The 9,935-nt window shown below is 34.4% G+C and overlaps 1 pseudogene; it reads right to left on the bottom strand.

Annotated features, from left to right (window-relative positions):
• Nucleotides 1–27: 27 nt before the first annotated feature.
• On the bottom strand, nt 28–1,976 carry LOC149194854 (ABC transporter B family member 15-like; annotated as a pseudogene).
• Nucleotides 1,977–9,935: the final 7,959 nt, after the last annotated feature.

Below are 9,935 nucleotides of genomic sequence, written 5' to 3'. Positions count from 1 at the left end.
TGTGCTTTAAAATTCCTGAAAAAATACCTACGTGTCATAGCCCTATGGGAGTTGGGTGATGAAGTCGTGGACATTGGAAGCTTTCGCAACACTAATGATTTCATCCATAGTCGCATCCTCCTTTCCAAACAAAATATTCTCACGAATGGTGGAGGCGAACAGAGCAGGCTCTTGACTAACTAGTCCGATTTGGTTACACAGCCATTTCAGTTGCAAACCTTTAATATTCTTTCCATCCACAAGAATTTCTCCTTTTAGTGGATCGTAGAACCGTTCTAATAATGAAATGGTTGTGGACTTTCCAGATCCACTGTCGCCCACTAAAGCCATTGTATGGCGTGCAAGAATAGTGAGACAAAAATTGTGAAATATCATGCTATCTTGTCTGGATGGATACCCAAATTGAACGTTCTGAAATTCAACCTCTCCCGAAACCTTTTCCAATACTTTTCCTTTCCCATCCTCTGAATCTATTTTTGGTACTCTGTTAATCATCTTAAATATCCGAATAGTTGCAATGCCTGCCTCAGAAAAGTACTTGAGATTTGGAAGCGCGCTAGCCAAAGACCTGAATTTGTGATGAATTATTACTTTTTACAGCGAAAGAAAATAAATGGCAGGAAGAAATAAAATCACAACAGAAAAAGAAAGAGAATAAAAGTAGTAAGACTTACAGTCCACCCAGGATTATGCAGTAGCCTACCCCAACAATCATTCCGCCGCTCACATCGTGATTGCTCACCAATCTGCTTCCATACCATGAAATGAATGCCCACAAAGAAAAGCTTACAGATCCGTTGCCACCTATGGCAATCCCTTTTGCCAACCCTTGTTTAAGCCCAATTTTAACTGTTGCATCAAGTGCCGAAGAAAAATTGGCCATAGCCTTTGCTTCTCAACAGAAAGAATAGACTGTTCTAATAGAAGAAATCGCTTGCTCTGCAACCATACTAGACTTATTATATTCCGCTTGCATCTTTCTCGCTATTCTTATGAGAGTCCGACCGTAAAGCAATCCTCCTACTATCAGTAAATTGAAGAGGGGTAATGTCACCAGTGCCAGCCTCCATGACAAGTATAAACTAGCCACATAGCTAGCAATGAAACTTGACAAATTCATGATGAAATTGGGAACCTAAAAACATTCCCATGCAAGAAAGATTAGACTCGATCCAGTTACAATTACCATCACATACACACTGATCCCCCTAATTGAATTTCCTATCAATGAGTTGAGTAGAAATGTCTTGCTAATTGACAACAACTGTATTTGGAAAACACACCTTTTCACTGAGCGCGTCCTATATGACGAGGGTGTCATTGTAAACACTGTTAACCACTTCAGAAATATGTGTGCCGCTGGTATCAAAAAACCCTTCTTCCTGCCTGAGGACAGCCCTCAGATACTTTCTGCGCAGGACAGATGCCTGTCTTTCTGCAGTCCTTGTCCAGCAAAAACCCTCTGAAACACATGGCCATTATTCATTAAACTGCTCTACTTTAAAGCTACACACAACGTATATCAGAATAATGAATACACGGTAAGATTATTGAGAGTATAAAAGGTTTCACCTAAAAATGCCGCAATCCATATTCCAGCTGCCAAATACAGGAAAGGCACTATTTGCTGCATCATGACCACATCAATATCTTCAATTATTAATTTACTTTACCTGAGTAACAATATAAAATTCAGAGATAAGGCATCTGCAAATGTGTTTTACCTTGTTCATTGTGTTCACGAAAGTATCACTATGCTTGGGAGTAGGAAGATTAGATCCTAGACTATTTATTAGTCCACTCAGGATAAGCAAAACACCAGCGCCCCCTAGAGATCCTTCAGCTATTGATCCCAAGGTGCCTAACACCATCATCAAAACATCTGCACAATGGGCATATCTGAAAATATTCTGTATTGACATGCTGTGATCGGCTTTTCAGTTCTTTGAACTCCTCTCGTGCTTTGTATCAGCCATCAGTCCAAAGACAGATATTCGGGAGATGAGATTTATTGGCAAGCTAATGACTGCCGAAATGTGTACATCTCCTCTCATCAGAGATCTTATTTATACTTTTATTCCATTGCGGAAGACCTAAATCTTTTACTCACGTTTAAAAGGTAGTTGTCGTGAATTTCATGGTTTGTTATTGAAATGTGATTTCAGTGATTCACATGTGAGCATCTAATTGTACCAGTACTACATCAACCGCTTGTTATAAGTTGATTTGGATGGCTTGTGATGTCTTTGGATGGTTTTACATCCTCCTTTCTTTCTCTTTCTCTCTCTTACGTACTCCTTTCTTTCTTTTCTCCTCGCGAGTAAGAGTAATACCGACCGTGTGCCACGGAAGTCAAGAAAACATCAATCTTACACTATAGTCGATGAAATTAGTTAGTCCACAATGAATATTTTATATTTAAAAGTTGCATTTAAAAGATAATGCAAGATCAAAAACTTAATTATTGTGATTGATAAAATATAAAATCGAGAGATGCTATTCGTTTTGTATTTTGGTACCTTATAAAGTCACATGACATAGAAATATTTTATAAAGTCACAATTTTCAGGAATTAGTAATTTTATATTTAAAAGTTACATTTAAAAGATAATGCAAGATCAAAAACTTAATTATTGTGAATGATAAAATATAAAATCGAGAGATGCTATTCATTTTGTATTTTGGTACTTTATAAAGTCACGTGACATAGAAATATTTTATAAAGGCACATTACATACATAAATATTTTAAAAAGAATTGTGTGGATTTGGTAATAATATTTCAAGAAATCTTGTGGTAATAGTGTTTGAATCATGTTTTTGATGGTGGAAATAGATTCAACATCATGTTTTTGATGGTAGAAATAGATTCAACACCATCACAGTGTTTGAATTATATTTTTGATAATGGAAATAGATTCAACACTATCACTCACCCAAAATCTTAAAATTTAACAGCTATAATTTAAATTTACAAAGATACCTACCAAATTTTATTCATATATTTAACTTTTCTTACCCCTTTTGTAGAAGGAACTGGACTTTTGGGATAGATGCATTCACGTGGTAAACTTTCTTTGCTTTGGTGTCATGGTCCCTTGATTTTCCCCTTCAATCAGATTGATTTGGGCGTTAAAACATATATTGATTTGTCTCTAGCAATGCAATTGGCGATAACATCAAGATGTTCCTGGTGATTCATGTGTTGCTGACATTCTATGTCATTTTTCTTCATATTCCACCTCCAACGACGATTCCCCTTTCATTTTCCAACTCATTCATTGAACAAGTACATCTATGCTTATTTTTTTGGAATGAGATTTAAATATATTAACATGTGTTACATACATATAGATATTTAAATATATTAACATGTGTTACATAGATATAGATGAGTAGATATTAATATAAAATTAAAAAAAAAAATTAATTCAATTATAATTTTATGAGAGATTTTTCTGCAAAAGTCACATAAAATGCCATTTGCCGACGAACCAACCAGTGTGGTTCATCGTTAAAATACCATTTGCTGACGCATTTCGGCAAATGGTATTTTATGTGATTTTCGCCAAAAAATCTCTCATAAACTTGATATGGATCATAGAAGCCTCAACTCTACAAATTATAATGTTATTTTAAAATATATATAAAATTTCAATTTTATTAATGAAAATTAATTTTGAAAACATGAATTCTACAATTTTTTTAATAAATTGAAAGCAAATTTTTATCATTCATTTAATAATTATTGATAATTAAAATAAAATGTTAAATCTTATTTTAAAATAAATAGATCTAATATAATTATATTATTATTGTAATAGCTATTACAAAATGTATTTTATCCCTAGTATAGAATTTTTTTTTTAATTAATAAAAAAAATTAATTAAAAATGTTCTATCTCATTAATTAACTCTATTTTTCTAATATATATACTTTTATTATTTTATTAATAAGTTAAAATAATGTATTCCTTTTAAAATAAAGTTTGATATATTTATATATACACTATTATATTATATGGTTAAATAAGATTTTATGTGTATTTTTTTATTTTGTACCAATAATTATCATCATTATTCTTAATTATGTTTTTATGAGTTTATATATAACCAGTACAACCAAATTAAAAATATTAATGTGGTTCATATATCTTAAGGCTTCACAAATATAATCAAAAAATATATTTCAACACTAAGAATGCCTTATTAATGCACACATTTACCTAATTAACCATTTATAAAAATCTTATGGGTCAAATTTAACTTAAGAAAAAAATGAATTCTAAAATAATGTTATAAATAATAACGAGGAACTTATCATGGAGGAACTTATTAGATAGTTTTTTAAATTTATTAAAAGTAATGGACAATTTTTCTAAATAAAATTTTCTTATATATAAGTGAATGTTATAACTAATAACGAGCAACCTATCATGGATGAACTTATTAGAATTGGAATAATCTCAAATTCCTAAGAAAGTGGTGGGCAGGTGGTACCAATCTAATGTTTTAAATTTATTAAAAGTCAATTCAACCTAACAAACTCTTTAATACACTACAACCATTGATAAGCATTAAGACTAAGCATATTCCGTTGAGAATCAATATAGGTCCTCAATTAAAAACAAAAAACAAAAAACAACATATCCTCATCCACCTTAAGTTGAAATAAAAAGGCTTCCACAATAATTTATTGAAAAAAAAACTAATACGTAAATGATAATAACACATTTATAACTTTCTTACATTCTATAAAATATAATGAAATGAAATAAATATGAAAATACTATTTAAGATGCCCCCGATCGGGGTGAAAATGGCGGCGACGAGGGAGATTATTGCAATGACAGGGAGGGGGTATGATAAGCCACCTTGCACAAGGATAATAACTCAGGTTGACAGGACAGTCTGCAGGCAGGGCATAATTCCAAGGAGCTGTGGAGACGGAGCAATGAAAGGCAGAGGTGGGGAAAGAGGCGGTGCTCCAACGATGGGACACAGGTTAGCTGGCGCAGAATTAAGCAGAGGAGGAGTGGGAGATCATGGAGAATGCAAGCGACAGAGGGAGGAGGTACAAAAGAACAGAGGCAGGCGGCAAGATAAGGTAAGTGGATATGGGAAAAGGCGTGTGGGAAGGAAATCTGTTAATGACCTCGGAGATAGCTTGGATAGGAGTAAGGATTCGAACAGAAGTTCAAGGAAAAAAGCAGGCAAGCGAAAGCAGAAGGATCGGCCACCCATCCTTGGAAAAACCAAACGAAAGGCAACAGAGAGAAGAATGAGAAAGACAGCAACTGATATGAGCAGGGTAGGAAGCTGGATGGGGCAGGAAAGAAGCATAGTTGACCCCCGCGAAGTTATGGAACAGAATCAGTCGGGCATGGAGAGGAAGATAGGAGGGGCGGAGCTGAAAAATCCAGAACAGGGGTATCATGTGCAGACGCGGAAAAGTGGTATGGGGAAGGGGAGGCCTCCTGAGGATAGGCTACCAGAAGAGGCAAAGAACCTGGAGAAGAAAGCTAAGGGGCATGGAGATGAAGGATGCCTGGGTGGCCCCTCTGTCATAGCTGGTCAGGGAAGCAAAGTAAAGGAAGACAATAAAGCTGGTAGCTCAGGCCGAGGAAGGGGCCGCAGAGGCAGGGTGAGAGGGTGCCAAGCTGGTAGCCAGGAGCGGAGCTCCTCATCTCCGGTTGGAAAGCGTCGTGGCAGAAAGACGCTGAAGCATCAGGTCCAGAATGCGGAGAGAGCGTATAGTGAGGAAACTAATGCTAACATTCGGAGGATAATTCAGGAGTTGGAGGTTGCGGCCACGCAGGAGGAGTCAGAATATGAAATGGAAGATTGGGAATATCTGTTGCCGGACCCAGGAAACACCAGAGGCCGCATGTCCCTATATAAGCAGGCCCTTCATGTTTACTGGGTAATGAAGAGGTTGCTGGCAAAAGCAATGGAACAAGTAGCTATGGAGATGGCAGAAATGGCCCAGGGTATTCCAAATTTGAAAAAAGAGATGAAGAACCTTCAGATAACTCTTCTCATGCAGGACGGAAATCTCGATGAGATTCAGCAGCAGTTAAAGAAGATAGCTCTTGGAACAAAGGAAGAAGACAATTAGCAGGGTACTATGGCAGACTGATACCTCCGGTTATGTATAAGGTTCTCTTAGTTAGGTTGCTGAGAGCATGCTTTCATTTTGTTATAGTTCATTATGCAAATAGGAAACAAGATTAGTCTCTTTGGTTGTTTAGTATACTTAGCATGGACAAGCAGGCTTAGTATTTTTTGTTTTTGGATGGCATATAAAAACCTAAGGTGGCCAACAGACCCGGTTTCCCTTCGGGGCGGGTTGAGGCCACTGTATGCATGTACAGTGTTTTAACCTGAATTAATAGAACACGAAAGGTCCTATGTTAGCTTACAAAAAAAAGAAAATACTATTTAAGATGATTTTTTTTTTCAAATTATTTGATTATTGTATGATATAAAAAATTGAATTAATTAATTTAAATTTTTTGTATTTGATAAATTAAAATTGATTTGAATTTAGTGTAGTTATCATTATCACTAGTCATAGTAATCATACCAAAAGTTGTTGTGGCTAAAAATATCAATTGGTGGAAGTGGTTGAATTATTTTAGATGATTCTCATTTTTATAAATTTCAAATAAATATAATAGGAAAATTAAGAATATAGTTACTCTTATTGGAGATATTATGCACACTTATCTCTGAGTTAACTTATTAATAGATTATAATAACATAAAGAAGAAAGCAACAATAATAAAACAAAACCACTTCACTTCAAGCATAAACCAAAATGTATTTTGGTTCCCATTGTTGCACACACCAAACCAAAAGTGTTCAACATTGATCATCATAATACAATATATGGCTCCTAATAAAGAGGTTTGAATCCTTATAGAACAAATAGTTTGTATGAATTAGAAAAGGTAACAATAGTAATAAAATAACAACAATAAAATGGAATCATTTATTTCCGAGCATAAACAAAAATGAATTTTCATTTTCACAGTTGCACATAATCATCATAATAGAGGATATGACTCCTAATAAAGGAGTTTACAGCCTTACAAAATAAATAATGCCAACTAGATCTAAACAGTATTTGTCCCGAAAGGAAAAAAAATAGATAGATTAATTGCATGCATCGCATGAGATGCATAATCTCAAATCAATTATCAACATAATACTCCTTAATGCTAAGAGGGTTTACAATTTGGTCTCAAAGTTTGAAAAGTTGATTGATTAAAATGTTTGCAAGTTATTCTAGAGCCTCTATATACCTTAGTTCTATTTCCTTATTTTGCATCAAATCTTAAAGGAAATGATACTTTAGATCAAAATGTTTTGTCCAACTATGATAGACTCGATTCTTGGCCAATTTGATGGCACTCATATTATCATAAAAAATCACTATATGCTAAACTTGCTTCTCTCCAATATCTTATTTTTCTAACTCTAAATGTATTTGTACCTATCTAGGAGGTTGCAACATACTATTTTTATAAGGATGAAAGGAAAAACATGTTTTGAATCTTCATCTCTAAGTAATGAAACCTAAACCCAAAGAAAAATAGTTACTAGATGTAAAATTTTGATCATCAGAACTACCTCTCTAATCGTAATCACTAAATTCAATAAGATTAAACCTCTTAGAAGTGTAGTAATGAATAACAAAATTTAGATTTCCATACACGTTCCTCAAATTTTTTTTGACGACCTTCATATGTATTTCAATTGATCTATATCATGTATCTTGAAACAAGAGAAACTAAATTATAAATATTAGGCGTTGTGTGGGTTAGAAACTGTCACAAACCTAAAAACACTTATATCTATATATATATATATATATATATATATATATATATATATATATATCAAAAGTACTCCCTCCATTATGTATGTTTATGTTTTCCTATGAATATATTGTGGATAAGGTACTGATTAAGAATGCTCATAACCATCCCCCTTCTGTTAGGTTACTAAAAGGTGTTATGCATTACTCCACTCCTTAACATTTGTAGGGCTTATTACTTCATAATACTATCCCTAACCTACCATTAACATTTGACACTCATGCCTATGTTTAATTTACCCATCAAAGTGCATAATACTGATATGGGTATGCACCACTTGCTCATTGAATTTTATATTTAACTTCCATTTAGCATAGGAATTATTCCATTAATATTGTCTCTATTGGTGAATGCGTATACAAAGGGGTGCTTCTCTGTGGTTTTGTAATGCTTATCGATATTATTGGTACTACTGCCAACACAGGTATATTAAGTCTCACAAAAGCCTATTTAATCACACTTGAAACTTGGTCATATGAACTTCAACGCTTTTAATGCCACATGTTATAGTGTTGCACTGGGAAATTAAGTATTCAATCCTCCCTCACTACGTCTCCCTCCTTCACATGGGGTTCATGTGACCACTTTGGCAACGCCTAAACGAATGAGATGAGAGGATGGAAATCAAGGGATGGGATCTAATGACAATAACCCTAGTATTTCTATTCTATAACCATTTGGTTAATCTTCCAATTTCTCTTCCACCTTCCGTGTCTAGATTCATTACAGCATCGCTATGCATCCATTCTTTGGCATATGGCCTCTCGTTAGCGCACAAAGGTCATATAGGTATGGCTTGTTTCGATAACAGTCACATTTCTCCTTTCTCAAGTTCTATAGGTAAATTTTGTTTTTATTTTCTAGCTGATTTCACTCCCATTTTATGGAATTTCTATTTACTCGTTCCCTTAACCTCTTCTTTTCTTTTTGGTATCTCTGTCCAGCCAATAAAATTATGTTTCTTTTACTCTAGTTCCATATGTGATGCTCATACTAAGGTCCCTTTCCTTCAAACTCATCAATCTTTTGCCCTCATATAATTTTTGTATTTTTATCTCACTGCTTTTCGATCTCATCTATTTTTTTCCACTACCATAAGGTTTCCATAGTCATAGGCAATGTGATTGGCTTTATTTTTGTCTCCCCCTTATTGTATAGGGAGTGATAGAAAGCAAAGGTCAAAATAATTCGGTGACCCTGGCTTCGAAAGGGAATATAAGGTAACGCGTGCATTCTTTTTTGTTTTTATAAGCTGCCATTTTGTGTTTTTCTTATGGCACGACACCTTTATGGTTTTCATGTTTGGGGTCATGTAACAAAGTTCACACCTATATATATATATATATCCTTCCCAATCGACTATGGTCTCGAATGTCCTCACCGACGTCTAAAAAAATTACTTCTCTTGTTTATGTACATATGGCAGCATGCGCTTCTTTTCTTGGATAGGTATGAAGCTTGAATTCTCTTGTAATTCTTTTACCCTTTTAATTCATACTTCAAACTATAAGATACTGATACCTTGTATCCTCTATCTTGCAGGTATTAACCACTCTTTACGATAACTCTTCTATATGCAATCAGAAACCATGGTCATCACTTACATCAACCACTATTGTTTTTCAGGTTGGTTAAATTCCACCTTCCGGGGTTTGATTAAGTACAATGGTCTTGCTAAGATTTGTTAGCAGCCATGCTAATGTGAATTATTCACGAGACATGCCATATGGGTAGTTTAGGTGTTAATTTCTGGAATCAAGGGGATTTCGACTTTGTTTTCTTCGTTTAGTCTGTAACTACTAGCCATGGGTTGGTTGTACTCCGTTATTATTTTTTTAACTTACAAATTTTGGACACCCTATTTACCATGGGCATAGACATATGTTTATTATAGTGTAAAGTGTATTCATCGCATAGTGAAATGACTTATTTGTATTCCGGTGGTCAGAACAGTTTGTTCCTTCAATGATGCTTAATATAATTTCTCTATGGAGGTTTATTTGTTACTATGGCCTGCTCCAGGGCGGTTTTGTTTTTTACTTTTTCGAAGGTG

The sequence above is a fragment of the Pinus tabuliformis genome, chromosome 2_2 (genome assembly GCF_031772625.1).
Source record: "Pinus tabuliformis cultivar Carrire ecotype Pingquan chromosome 2_2, CPIR1, whole genome shotgun sequence".
NCBI classification, from domain to species: Eukaryota; Viridiplantae; Streptophyta; class Pinopsida; order Pinales; family Pinaceae; genus Pinus; species Pinus tabuliformis.
This window is presented reverse-complemented; position numbering and strand designations above follow the sequence as displayed.